Below are 14879 nucleotides of genomic sequence, written 5' to 3'. Positions count from 1 at the left end.
AATAACTCCAGAAGAATGAAGGGATGGAGCCAAAGCAAAAACAACACCCAGTTGTGGATGGGACTGGTGATAGAAGCAAGGTCTGATGATGTAAAGAGCAATATTGCATAGGAACCAAGAATGTTAGGTCCATGAATCAAGGCAAATTGGAAGTGGTCAAAGAGGAGATGGCAAGAGTGAATGTCAACATTCTAGGAATCAGTGAACTAAGATGGACTGGAATGGGTGAATTTAACTCAGATGACCATTATATCTACTACTGTGGGCAAAAATCCCTTAGAAGAAATGGAGTAGCTATCATAGTCAACAAAAGAGTCTGAAATGCAGTACTTGGATGCAATCTCACAAACGACAGAATGATCTCTGTTCGTCTCCAAGGCAAACCATTCAATATCATGGTAATCCAAGCCTATGACCCGGCCAGTAACGCTGAAGAAGCTGAAGTTGAAAGGCTCTATGAATACCTACAAGACCTTTTAGAACTAACAACCAAGAAAGATGTTCTTTTCATTATAGGGGACTGGAATTCAAAAGTAGGAAGTCAAGAAACACCTGGAGTAACATGCAAATTTGGCCTTGGAGTACAGAATGAAGCAGGGCAGAGGCTTAGAGAGTTTTGCCAAGAGAACACACTGGTCATAGCAAACACCTTCTTCCACAACACAAGAGAAGAATCTACAAATGGACATCACCAGATTGGCCAACACTGACATCAGATTGATTATATTCTTTGCAGCCAAAGATGTAGAAGCTCTATACAGTCAGCAAAACCAAGACCTGGAGCTGACTGTAGCTGAGATCATTAACTCCTTATTGCCAAATTCAGACTTAAACTGAAGAGAGTAGGGATAACCACTAGACCATTCAGGTATGACCTAAATCAAATCCCTTATGAATATATAATGGAAGTGAGAAATAGATTTAAGGGACCAGATCTGATAGACAGAGAGCCTGATAAACTATGGACAGAGATTCATGTCATTGTACAGGAGACAGGGATCAAGACCATCCCCAAGAAAAAGAAATGCAAAAAGGCAAAATGGTTGTCTGAGGAGGCCTTACAAATAGCTATGAAAAGAAGAGAAGCAAAAAGCAAAGGAGAAAAGGAAATATATTCCCAATTGAATGCAGAGTTCCAAAGAATAGCAGGAGAGATAAAAAAGCCTTCCTCAGCAATCAATGAAAAGAAATAGAGAAAAACAACAGAATGGGAAAGACTAGAGATCTCTTCAAGAAAATGAGAGATACCAAGGGAACATTTCATGCAAAAATGGGCTCAATAAAGGACAGAAATGGTATGGACCTAACAGAAGCAGAAGATATTAAGAGAGGTGGCAAAATACAAAGAAGAACTGTAAAAAAAAAGATCTTCATGACCCAGATAATCACAATGGTCGGACCACTCACCTAGAGCCAGACATCATGGAATGTGAAGTCAAGTGGGCCTTAGAAACCATCACTATGAACAAAGCTAGTGGATGTGATGGAATTCCAGTTGAGCTATTTCAAATACTGAAAGATGATGCTGTGAAAGTGCTGCACTCAATATGCTAGCAAATTTGGAAAACTCAGCAGTGGCCACATGACTGGAAAAGGTCCGTTTTCATTCCAGTCCCTAAGAAAGGCAATCCCAAAGAATGCTCCAACTACCGCACAATTGCACTCATCTCACACGCTAGTAAAGTAATGCTCAAAATTCTCCAAGCCAGGGTTCAGCAATATGTGAACCGAGAACTTCCAGATGTTCAAGCTGGATTTAGAAAAGGCACAGACACCAGAGATCAAATTGCTAATATCTGCTGGATCATCGAAAAAGCAAGAGAGTTCCAGAAAAACATCTATTTCTGCTTTATTGACTATACTAAAGCCTTTGACTGTGTGGATCAGAATAAACTGTGGAAAATTCTGAAAGAGATAGGAATACCAGACCACCTGACCTGCCTCTTGAGAAACCTATATTCAGGTCAGGAAGCAACAGGTAGAACTGGACATGGAACAACAGACTAGTTCCAAATAGGAAAAGGAGTACGTCAAGGCTTTATATTGTCACCCTGATTATTTAACTTATATGCAGAGTACATCATGAGAAACGCTGGGCCAGAAGAAGCTCAACCTGGAATCAAGATTCCCGGGAGAAATATCAATAACCTCAGATATGCAGATGACACCACCCTTAAGGCAGAAAGTGAAGAGGAACTAAAAAGCCTCTTGATGAAAGTGAAAGAGGAGAGTGAAAATGTTGGCTCAAAGCTCAACATTCAGAAAACTAAGATCATGGCATCTGGTCCCAATCACTTCATGGGAAATAGATGGGGAGACAGTGGAAACCCTGTCAGACTTTTTTTTTTTTTGGCTCCAAAATCACTGCAGATGGTGACTGCAGCCATGAAATTAAAAGACGCTTACTCCTTGGAAAGAAAGTGATGACCAACCTAGACAGCATATTAAAAAGTAGAGACGTTACTTTGCCAACAAAGGTATGTCTGATCAAGACTATGGTTTTTCCAGTAGTCATGTATGGATGTGAGAGTTGGACTGCAAAGAAAGCTGAGCGACGAAAAATTGATGCTTTTGAACTGTGGTGTTGGAGAAGACTCTTGAGAGTCTCTTGGACTACAAGTAGATCCAACCAGTCCATCCTCAAGGAGATAAGTCCAGGGTGTTCACTGGAAGGACTGATGCTAAAGCTGGAACTCCAATACTTTGACCACCTCATGAAAAGAGTTGACTCATTGGAAAAGACCCTGATTCTGGGAGGGATTGAGGGCAGGAGGAGAAGGGGACAACAGAGGATGAGATGGCTGGATAGCATCATCGACTCGATGGGCATGAGTTTGAGTAAACTCCTGGAGTTTGTGATGGACAGAGGCCTGACGTGCTGTGATTCATGGTGTTGCAAAGAGTCGGACACGACAGAGAGACTGAACTGAACTGAACCAGAACTGGGGAAACAGACTCTTAGAGGGCACAAACAGAATCTTGTGAACATCTGGTCCAAGGAAAAGGAGCAGTGACCCCATAAGAGACTGACCCAGACTTGTCCATGAGTGTCTAGAAGATTCTGGTGGAGGTGTGGGTTGGCAATGGCCTGCTGCAGTGTTGGGGGCACTGAGTGTAGCAGTGCCTCTATGGGACCTTTTGAAGGAGGTCACAATTATCTTCATTACCTCCACCATATTTTGGCCCCAGGTGAATAACAGGGAGGGAACACAGCCCCACCCATCAACAGAAAATTGGATTAGAGATTTACAGAGCATGAGTCTGCTGTTCAGAACAAGACCCAGTTTCTCCCTCACTCAGTCACTCCCATTAGGAAGCTTCCATAAGCCTCTTATCCTTCTCATCACAGGGCAGACAGACTGAAACCACAATCACAGAAAACTAACCAATCTGATCACATTGACCACAACCTTCTCTAACTCAATGACACTATGAGCCATGCTGTGTAGAGCCACGCTGGACAGACAGGTCGTGGTGGAGAGTTCTGACAAAATGTGGTCCACTGAAGGAGAGAATAGCAAACCACTTCAGTATTCTTTCCTTGAGAACCCCATGAACAACATAAAAAGATTAAAATATAGGACACTGAAAGATGAACTCCCCAGGTGGGTAGGTACCCAGTATGCTACTGGAGATCAGTGGAGAATTAATGCCAGAAAGAATGAAGTTCAGTTCAGTTCAATTCAGTCACTTAGTTGTGTCCGACTCTTTGCGACCCCATGAACCATGACATCTAAGGAATCAGTGAAAAAAATGGACTGGAATGGGTAAATTTAACCCAGATGACCATTCTATCTACTACTGTGGGCAAAAATCCCTTAGAAGAAATGGAGTAGCCATTATGGTCAACAAAAAAGTCTGAAATGCAGTACTTGGATGCAATCTCAAGAACAACAACAACAACAACAAAAAAAAAAGAACAACAGAATGATCTCTGTTTGTTTCCAAGGCAAACCATTCAATATCACAGTAATCCAAGTCTATGCCCTGACCAGTAATGCTGAAGAAGCTGAAGTTGAACGGTTCTATGAAGACCTTCAAGACCTTCTAGAACTAACACTCACAAACGATGTCCTTTCTATTATAGCGGACTGGAATGAAAAAGTAGGAATTCGAGAAATACCTGCCGTAACAGGAAGATTTGGCCTTGGAGTACAGAATGAAGCAGGGCAGAAGCTAACAGAGTTTTGCCAGAGAACGCACTGGTCATAGTAAACACCATCTTACAATAACACAAGAGAAGACTCTACACATGAACATCACCAGATGGTCAATACTGAAATCAGATTGATTATATTCTTTGCAGTCAAAGATGGAGAAGCTCTACACAGTCAGCAAAAACAAGACTGGGAGCTGACTGTGGCTCAGATCATGAACTCCTTATTGTGAAAGTCAGACTTAAACTGAAGAAAGTAGGGAAAACCACTAGACCATTCAGGTATGACCTAAAACAAATCCCTTATGACTATACAGTGGAAGTGACAAATAGATTCACGGGATTAGATCTGATACACAGAGTGCCTGAAGAACTATGGACAGAGGTTCATGACATTGTACAGGAGGCAGGGATCAATAAAATCCTCAAGAAAAAGAATTGCAAAAAAGGAAAAATGGTTGGCTGAAGAGGCCTTACAAATAGCTGTGAAAAAAAGAGAAGCATAAGGCAAAGGAGATAAGGAAAGATATACCTATTTGAATGCAGAGTTCCAAAGAATAGCCAGGAGAGATAAGAAAGCCTTCCTCAGTGATCACTGCAAAGAACTAGAGGGAAACAATAGAATAGGAAAGACTAGAGGTCTCTTCAAGAAAATTAGAGATACCAAGGGAACATTTCATGAAAAGATGGGCACAATAAAGGACAGAAATGGTATGGACCTAACAGAAGCAGAAGATATTAAGAAGAGGTGGCAAGAATACACAGAATTGTACAAAAAAGATCTTCACGACCCAGATAATCATGATGGTATGATGACTCACCTAAAGTCAGACATCCTGGAATGTGAAGTCACGTGGACCTTAGGAAGCATCACTGTGGACAAAGCTAGAATGTGATGGAATTCAAGTAATGCTCAAAATCCTCCAAGTCAGACTTTAATAGTAAGTGAATCATAACCTTCCAGATATTCAAGCTGGTTTTAGAAAAGGCAGAGGAACCAGAGATCAAATTGCCAACATCTGTTGGATCACCAAAAAAGCAAGAGAGTTCCAGAAAAACATCTACTTCTGTTTTATTGACTATCCCAAAGCCTTTGTGTGGATCACAAAAAAACTGTAGAAAATTCTGAAAAAGATGGGAATACCAGACCACCTGACCTGCCTCCTGAGAAATCTGTATGCAGGTCAGCAAGCAACAGTTAGAACTGGTCATGGCAAAACAGACTGGTTCCATCGCTTCTAGGCCTTTTGGCTAAGATCAAGTGCAGACTGGTTCCAAATAGGAAAAGGAGTACATCCAGGCTGTGTATTGTTACCCTGCTTATTTAACTTATATCCAGAGTACATCATAAGAATGCTGAGCTAGATGAAACACAAGGTGGAAACAACATTGCTGGGAGAAATATCAATTACCTCAGATGTGCAGATGACACCACCCTTATGGTAGAAAGCTAAGAAGAACTAAAGAGCCTCTTGATGAAAGTGAAAGAGGAGAGTGAAAACGTTGGCTTAAAACTCAATATTCAGAAAACTAAGATCATGGCATCTGGCCCCATCACCTCGTGGCAAATAGATGGGGAAACAATGGAAATAGTGTCAGACTTTATTTTGGGGGGCTCCAAAATCACTGCAGATGGTGACTGCAGCCATGAAATTAACATATGCTTACTCCTGGGAAGAAAATTTATGACCAACCTAGACAGCATATTAAAATGCAGAGACTTAACTTTGCCAACAAAGGTCCATCTAGTCAAAGCTATGGTTTTTCCAGTGGTCATGAATGGATGTGAGAGTTGGACTATAATGAAATCTGAGTGCTGATGAATTGATGCCTTTGAACTGTGGTGTTGGAGAAAACACTTGAGAGTCCCTTGGACCGCAAAGGGAGCCAACCAGTCCATCCTAAAAGAGATCAGTCCTGAATATTCATTGGAAGACTGATGCTGAAGCTGAAACTCCAATACTTTGGCCACCTGATGGAAAGAACTGACTCATTTGAAAAGATCCTGATACTGGGAAAGATTGAAGGGAGGAGGAGAAGGGGATGATAGATGGCATCACTGAATCAATGGATGAGTTTGAGTTAAGTTCAGGAATTGGTGATGGATAGGGAGCCCTGGGTGTGCTGCAGTCCATGGAGCTGCAAAGAGTAGGACATCACTGAGTGACTGTACTGAACTGAACTGATGTATATAAATATATACACACATACACATACACATACTTTACAGTCAAAATAATGCAGCTTTTATTTTCAGGAAATACATAGTCAAAAGCAATATTCATATATAAACCATATATATACACACATATAAAACATTACTAAATTATTTATTATATTAACACTTATTATTTAAGAGATCTTAAGACTATCTTGCAGCAAGAGCTAAGGTTTTAAAATTTTATCTTGAGATATTCATTGCTTTTTATACTTTTTAATTTACCCAGTCTGTTATGTTAATTTATGATTATTAAAAACTTCCTATTTTTCTTTTTTTCAAAATACACTTGCATCATTATTCAGACTTTGTGTATGACCAGAATCCCCTCCTATTGCTTACATGAGGATTTCTTTTCACCTGATTTTTTAGTACATGTTACTATGTCTTTTTCATTTTTAAATCAAAATAAATGTAATTGTAAATATCTTCAGTGTACTAAGGCCAAAGTACTTTGGCAATATTTTTACCTATTTTGATTCTGAGAAAATTGTATGTATTTGCAGTAGAAATGATTCAAAATCATTTTGTACATTCATTGAAAAAAATACTGGAGAGAACTTTTAGAAATAATTTTCAGATAATAAGATCTTTGGAAGTGTCAAGAGACTCCCCAATTGTAGGTTAAGAATATACTATTCAATTTTATGCTATTTCATTTCTCAAAGAAGACACTGAATGAACTTCGAAAAAGGTAAAAGTTATTTATCCTATAGTCAACAACTTTCAGAAACTATACGATATTATCTAGTCAACATTCAGTGCACTGGTATAACCTGATGGCTCTTTCCCTCTTCATATCATCATTAGGGAAGTGGGGATGCGAGGTTTCTGGCTTACTCTACTAACTAGCATATGCAAATAAATTTCAAAAGAAAATATATAACTAGAGAACAGTTCTTTACACCAAGCTATTCAACAGAAATATGTTGGATACTTTTGTTTGTATATTATAAATTTGGGGAGATGTAAGCTTATCAGTTCAGTTCAGTCTCTCAGTTGTGTCCAACTCTTTGCCACCCCATGGACTACAGCCTCCCTGTCCAACTCCTGGAGCCTACTAAAACTCAAGTCCAAAGTGTCAGTGATCCCATCCAACCATCTCATCCTGTTTCATCCGCTTCTCCTCCTACCTTCAATCTTTTCCAGCATCAGGGTCTTTTCAAATGAGTCAGTTCCTTGCATCAAGTGGCCAAAGTATTGGAGTTTCAGCTTCAGCATCAGTCCTTCCAATGAATATTCAGGGCTGATTTCCTCTAAGATTGACTGGTTGGATCTCCTTGCAGTCAAAGGGACTCTCAAGAGTCTTCTCCAACACCACAGTTCAAAAGCATCAATTCTTCGGTGATCAGCTTTCATTATAGTTCAACTCTCACATTCATACATGACGACTGGGAAAACACTAGCTTTGACTAGATGGACCTTTGTTGATAAAGTAACGTCTCTGTTTTTCATAGTCTGTCTAGGTTGGTCATGGCTTTTCTTCCCAGCAGCGAGTGTTTTTTTTTTTTTTTTTTGTCATGGCTGCAGTCACCATCTGCAGTGAGTTTGGAGCCCCGAAAAATAAAGTCTCACACTATTTCTATTGTTTCCCCATCCGTTTGCCATGAAGTGATAGGGCCAGATGACATGACTTTAGTTTTCTGAATGTTGAGTTTTAAGCCAACTTTTTCACTCTCCTCTTTCACTTTCATCAAGAGGCTCCTTAGTTTTTCTTCACTGTCTGCCATAAGTGTGGTGTCATCTGCATATCTGAGTTACTGTTATTTCTCCCAGCAATCTTAATTCCAGCTTGTGTTTCATCCAGCCTGGCATTCACATGATGTATTCTGTATATAAGTTAAATAAGCAGAGTGACAATATACAGCCTTGATGCACTCTTTTCCCAATTTGGAACCAGTCTGTTCCATGTACAGTTCTATCTGTTGCTCCTTGACCTACATACAGATTTCTCAGGGGATGGGTCAGGTGCTGATGAACTATGGATGGAGGTTCTTGACATTGTACAGGAGACAGGGATCAAGTCCATCCCCATGGAAAATAAAAGCAAAAATGCAAAATGGTTGTCTGAGGAGTCCTTACAAATAGCTATGAAAAGAAGAGACGTGAAAAGCAAAGGAGAAAAGGAAAGATATTCCCATTTGAATGCAGAGTTCCAAAGAATAGCCAGGAGAGATAAGAAAGCCTTCCTCAGCAATCAATGAAAAGAAATAGAGGAAAACAACAGAATGGGAAAGACTAGAGATCTCTTCAAGAAAATACCAAGGGAACATTTCATCCGAAGATGGGCTTGATAAAGTTATGGAAATGGTATGGACCTAACAGAAGCAGAAGAGATTAAGGAGAGGTGGCAAGAATACACAGAAGAACTGTACAAAAAGAACTTCACAATCCAGATAATCACGATGGTGTGATCACTCACCTAGAATCAGACATCCTGGAATGTGAAGTCAAGTGGGCCTTAGAAAGCATCACTACGAACAAAGCTAGTGTATGTGATGGAATTCCAGTTGAGCTATTTCAAATCCTGAAAGATGACGCTGTGAAAGTACTGCACTCAATATGCCAGCAAATTTGGAAAACTCAGCAGTGGCCACAGGACTGGAAAAGGTCTGTTTTCATTTCAATCCCTAAGAAACGCAGTCCCAAAGAATGCTCAAACTACTGCACAATTGCACTCATCTCACATGTTAGTAAAGTAATGCTCAAAATTCTCCAAGCCAGGCTTCAGCAGTATGTGAACCATGAACTGCCAGATGTTCAAGCTGGTTTTGGAAAAGGCAGAGGAACCAGAGGTAAAATTGCCAATATCCACTGGATCATCAAAAAAGCAAGAGAATTCCAGAAAAACATCTATTTCTGCTTTGTTGACTATGCCAAAGCCTTTGACTGTGTGGATCACTAGAAACTGTGGAAAATTCTGAAAGAGATAGGAATACCAGACCACCTGACCTGCCTCTTGAGAAACCTATATGCAGGCCAGGAAGCAACAGTTAGAACTGGACATGGAACAACAGACTAGTTCCAAATAGGAAAAGGAGTACGTCAAGGCTGTGTATTGTCATCCTGCTTATTTAATTTATATGCAGAATACATCATGAGAAACACTGGGCTGGAAGAAGCACAAGCTAGAATCAAGATTGCCAGGAGAAATATCAATAACCTCAGACATGCAGATGACACCACCTTTATTGCAGTAAGTGAAGAGGAACTAAAAAGCCTCTTGATGAAAGTGAAAGAAGAGAGTGAAAAAGTTGGCTTAAAGCTCAACATTCAGAAAACTAAGATCATGGCATCTGGTCCCAATCACTTCATGGGAAATAGATGGGGAGACAGTGGAAATAGTGTTAGACTTTATTTTGGGGGGCTTCAAAATCACTGCAGATGGTGATTGCAGCCATGAAATTAAAAGATGCTTACTCCTTGGAAGGAAAGTTATGACCAACCTAGATAGCATATTAAAAATCAGAGACACTACTTTGCCAACAAAGTTCCATCTAGCCAAGGCTATGGTTTTTCCAGTGGTCGTGTATGGATGTGAGAGTTGGACTGTGAAGAAAGCTGAGCACCGAAAAATTGATGCTTTTGATTTGTGGTGTTGGAGAAGACTCTTGAGAGTCTCTTGGACTGCAAGAAGATCCAACCAGTCCATCCTAAAGGAGATCAGTCCTGGGTGTTCATTGGAAGGACTGATGCTGAAGCTGAAACTCCAATATTTTGTTCTCCTCATGGGAAGAGTTGACTCATTGGAAAAGACCCCGATGCTGGGAGGGATTGGGGGCAGGAGGAGAAGGGGACAACAGAGGATGAGATGGCTGGATGGGATCACTGACTCAATGGACATGAGCTTAGGTAAACTCCAGGAGTTGGTGATGGACAGGGGGGCCTGACGTGCTGTGATTCATGGGGTTGCAAAGAGTAGGACACGACTAAGCGACTGAACTGAACTGAGGTCAGGTGCTCTGGTAATCTCATCACTTGAACAATTTTCCACAGTTTGTTGTGATCCACACAGTCAAAGGCTATGGGATAGTCAATAAAGCAGAAGTAGATGTTTTTCTAGAACTCTCTTGCTTTTTCGATGATCCAACGGATGTTGGTTATTTGATCTCTGGTTCCTCTGCCTTTTCTAAATCCAGCTTGAATTTCTGAAAGTTTATGGTTCACATACTGTTGAAGCCTGGCTTGGAGAATTCTGAGCTCTATAAAAATATGTAACTTTTAAAATTATCTTTTCATAAGTGTATTAGTCATTGATGTTTATTAATAGAGAGCTGCTGACTTACTGTACCAATCAATATGTTCATCCTTACTGTGAAATAAGAATATTGTCTGCTGTATCAGTAAACAAAAGACATAGCTACCAGGCTTTTTCGTGGAAATTCAGTGGCATGACTAATTCCTTGATAGCCAGCCTCCCCCTCCCGCCCCCCCACCCCCAACCCCCTGAGGGGCAATCAAGAAGTTTGGGAAAGACCCGGATGCTGAGAAAGATTGAAGGTAGGAGGAGAAAAGGTCGGCAGAGGATTAGATGGTGGATGGCATAAGTTTGAGCAAGCTCCTGGAGTTGGTGATGGACATGGAAGCCTGCTGTGCTGCAGTTCATGGGGTCACAAAGAGGTGGACACGACTGAGTGACTTTCACTTTTCAGATGTTACATAGATGTATATATATTTAGACTAACATAATAAATATGGAAAATAGTTTTACTTCACTTTCCTAATTTATTTTCTATTAGTTAATATATTTTTCAGCTTTTCTTTTCTAATAATTGTGACATTTATTTACTTTTTCCTTTTAGACCAGCTTTGATAAATTCTTGTGAGATAAGAAGAAAGCTGCTTAATTTCCCATCAACATTTAAACTAGTCTATTTAAGCCTGTGTCTGTACATTCTGTCTTTTCTCAATTGTGCTAATAATGTCTGATGCTCCTTTCTACAATCGACTGAATCAATCAAACAACATGACTTTTGTTCTGTGCCTTGTCTTTTTTCACCATTGAAAATCTTCAAAACTGAAATTCCCTCTTCCTTGTATCAATATTTTGCCTAGCTTTATTTTTCCCACAGTTAAAGACCAAATGTCATTTTCTTTGATCTCATTATTGTTTTTACTCCATGCTTCTCTTTCCTTTGTCAGCAAACTAAAATATTTGCCTGTACTTATTTTCATTCTATTCTTCAACCACTTCAACTGGATTTTTATCCTCAGAGAGAATACTGAATTATTTTTAACAATATGACTAATGCTAATAATCAAAATTCTGTTTTCATTTTTATTTATCAGTAACAGTTGTTGGATGCAAAATTAGAGAAATATTATCTGGCTAAAGTAGGCAGAAAATAGATTTTTATCATTTTGATAGTGCAGATAATTGCTGAGAAGGGTGCTTGTCACAAGACTTAGAACAATAGCCAATATATTTTGGAATGTTTCCTTAAAGAATTGCTTCTTTTACCTACCGGGCTATAGATACTAAAGCCTGACCCAGACACATCACTGTGAATGCCATTCTAGATGACAACTTTAACACTACTGATGTTGTCCCAAAAATGGGATGTTGTTGGAACTGGAATTTGTATAGTTCCAGAAACTTTGAAGTTTGAAGTCCACATAAAGAACACTTGAGTGTCAGAGTTTACTATGTTGGTTAGGAATCATGCTCCTCCTTTTGAGTAAGTGTCTATCTGGACTTGTCTCTTTCTACATAGACTTTGCCTCCTATTTAGATAAATGAGGTGAGGGATTTCACAAATGCTGCATTTTAAAGCACAAAAAGACACAACCAAAAAGAAGGTAAGAAAGAAGGAAAAGTAGAAAGTCATATAAGCACTACACTTCACACCATTTACTTCCAACAAAAACAAACATACTTCTTCCCATCTTTACAAAGAAAAACGTTTCTATCTAGCATAATTCAAATACATTTCAAAACACTTGACATACTCTGTACCTCTCCAGAAGGGAGAAAATAATTTATTGCACTCAGCTGAAAATATAGTTTAACCTATGATGTTTTTTGTTTCACAGACTGTCTTAATGTTTTGTAATCTATAAATTATAATTTAATTATCACTGACACTATAAAATATAATTGCTATTTAAGAGAAAAATATTATTTAATATAAAAATACCTTTTTTGAACTTGGAAAAGAGGAAAACACAAAGCACTTCACTAATCCTAATACCATCAAGAGGTAGTAATCTATATTGCCTTTCTTCACTATTTGTTCCAGGCATATAGCCACAGTTACTAGTTCAATAAGACTGAACTTTGAACTTAGTCCCATGTTAAGTCTGAATATTGAAACATTTTCTCTCAGGAACTGTGATTCCCAGGAAAAATATTTTCAGTGAAGTCATTTGGTTCAGCATGCATCACCCCTCTGTAACATTCTGTTTCCTTCAGTGAAAAAAAGAGACTGATGTAGATAGAATCCCAAATTCAGATGGTCTTCTCTCTTGCCACAATTGGGTTCCAATTTATAAAGTGCTAGTTTCTTCTGAGTTATGTAATACAAACAAACTCCATGATAATTAGCTCTTGCCTCCTGCTTTTGCTGTCAAGTGAATTCTTGATCAGATACAATATTGTATTTTCTATAATATTAGTGATTAAATGATTTTACAAATCAGGCAAAGGAGGTTCAGAGAAAAGCACTGATTGCAGAGAAAATAAATACAAAGTGTTGTAGCCACAGAACTAATCTAAAAAAGTTTGATTCTGCAAATTTATTAATTGTAGAATCAGTTCAGTTTAATAAGTGTCTGTTGCAATCAGTAATGTTCTACTACTCAGAACTATCACTTACTGTGTTAACTGATCACCAATGCCCTCCATGCCAATACAAGCAAACAGGAAATCACAGATTCCCTTCATCGGCCTTAGGGCTTTATACTTATCCAGTTCACTAGAAAGTACCCTCAAATCTATTTCAAAAGAGATCTAAACCTCATTACTTATACTGCTACAAACTTTCTTCAGCCACCAATGTCTAGACTCCAGGTACAATTTTCTGTTAGGTCTCCATGTCTCACTTCTTGGTACCCTGCAAATCATGTACTACACAGAAGCCAGAATGATCTTTCATAGGTTCAAGTAACAGTAAGTTGTTTCCCTATCTTAAACTCCCCACTGCAAACAGAAAACCTTTTTAACTTCTTACCAGGCCTACCCATGTTTGTATGATCTACTTCCTGCTTTGTTACCTGTCCTGATTTACTACCACCTCTGTGCTTCCCTACACTACCCTTTTTATTTCTCAGGTCCTTTGTATTTCTTCTCTTTGTGAGAAAAGATTTTTTTTTTCCCCCTCAAAGATGTCTTCTTTGTCTTTTTTCTGGAAAATTCATTGCACAGATTTTTTACTTGACTTTCTCCTTGTCATACTAGTGAGAGATCAAATATAAGTTGCAGAGGGATATATTTCTCAACTAGCCTTGCTAAAAATTATCTATAGTCATTTCTCTTTCCATTTTACATTCTTGAAAGCGTTAATGAAGAGGCAAGGGCTCTCTTTCATGCTTACTGATGTAATTATATCTATAACGGTGCTTTTTATAGAGTAGGTACTCAATAAACTCGTTTGACTTGTAAGTTTAAGTACAATCTTTTAACCACAATATAATCTATTACTGAAAATAAAAGCTGGTAACCATAAATGTTATTACTGTCATGGAAGTTAATTTTTAGTAGCTCCATAAGGATTTTTACCTCTTGTTGCTTATTCTATATTGCTGATATTTTAGGGAAGTAGGGAATATATATAGACTTCTTAAAATAAAGAATATATGAGGTATTTCTATAGATCAAAGTTGATTACAAATTCCATAAGCTCTTTTAATAATTGTCTTATTTATCAGACAAAGGCATGAGAATCAAATAACAGAAGCTATCAATATGTGTTTTTAGCCTGCAGTTATTCTGACCTGCTGCTGCTGAGTCGCTTCAGTCGTGTCCGACTCTGTGTGACCCCATAGAGGGCAGCCCACCAGGCTCCCCCATCCCTGGGATTCTCCAGGCAAGAACACTGGAGTGGGTTGCCATTTCCTTCTCCAACGCAGGAAAGTGAAAAGTGAAAGTGAAGTCGCTCAGTCGTGTCCAACTCTCAGCGACTCCATGGACTGCAGCCCACCAGGCTCCTCCGTCCACGGAATTTTCCAGGCAGGAGTGCTGGAGTGGGGTGCCATTGCCTTTCTCCGTCATTCTGAGCATCTTGGTTGATTCTGAGTTGTCCTGTAAAATCTTTCTATATCATATTGTAAACTACTTTCAATCTTTGAAATTAGACAAAATGTATTTAGTTACCAAACTTTTAGATGAAAGCTACTTAGAATGAAAGAATAATACAAAATAGTTAAATTGGCATTGAGGTGGAAGCTGATTATCTTGATTCTAGCAATATTAAATTTATCAGGGATAAAAAAAAGAAATATGCTCAATTTGAATTCATACTGTTGAGGAAAATATACTTTAAAGGGGAAAAGACTCTTTGTATTAAT

General features: G+C 38.9%; 1 pseudogene; it reads left to right on the top strand.

Moving 5' to 3' along the window:
- The window catches only part of LOC139038213 (craniofacial development protein 2-like), a 65479-nt pseudogene extending 61267 nt beyond the window's left edge, over nt 1-4212 (top strand).
- The last annotated feature ends 10667 nt before the right edge of the window (nt 4213-14879 follow it).

The sequence above is a fragment of the Odocoileus virginianus genome, chromosome 14 (genome assembly GCF_023699985.2).
Source record: "Odocoileus virginianus isolate 20LAN1187 ecotype Illinois chromosome 14, Ovbor_1.2, whole genome shotgun sequence".
Taxonomy (NCBI): Eukaryota; Metazoa; Chordata; class Mammalia; order Artiodactyla; family Cervidae; genus Odocoileus; species Odocoileus virginianus.
Note: the sequence above shows the minus strand (reverse complement) of the source record. Positions and strands in the feature narration are given on the sequence as shown.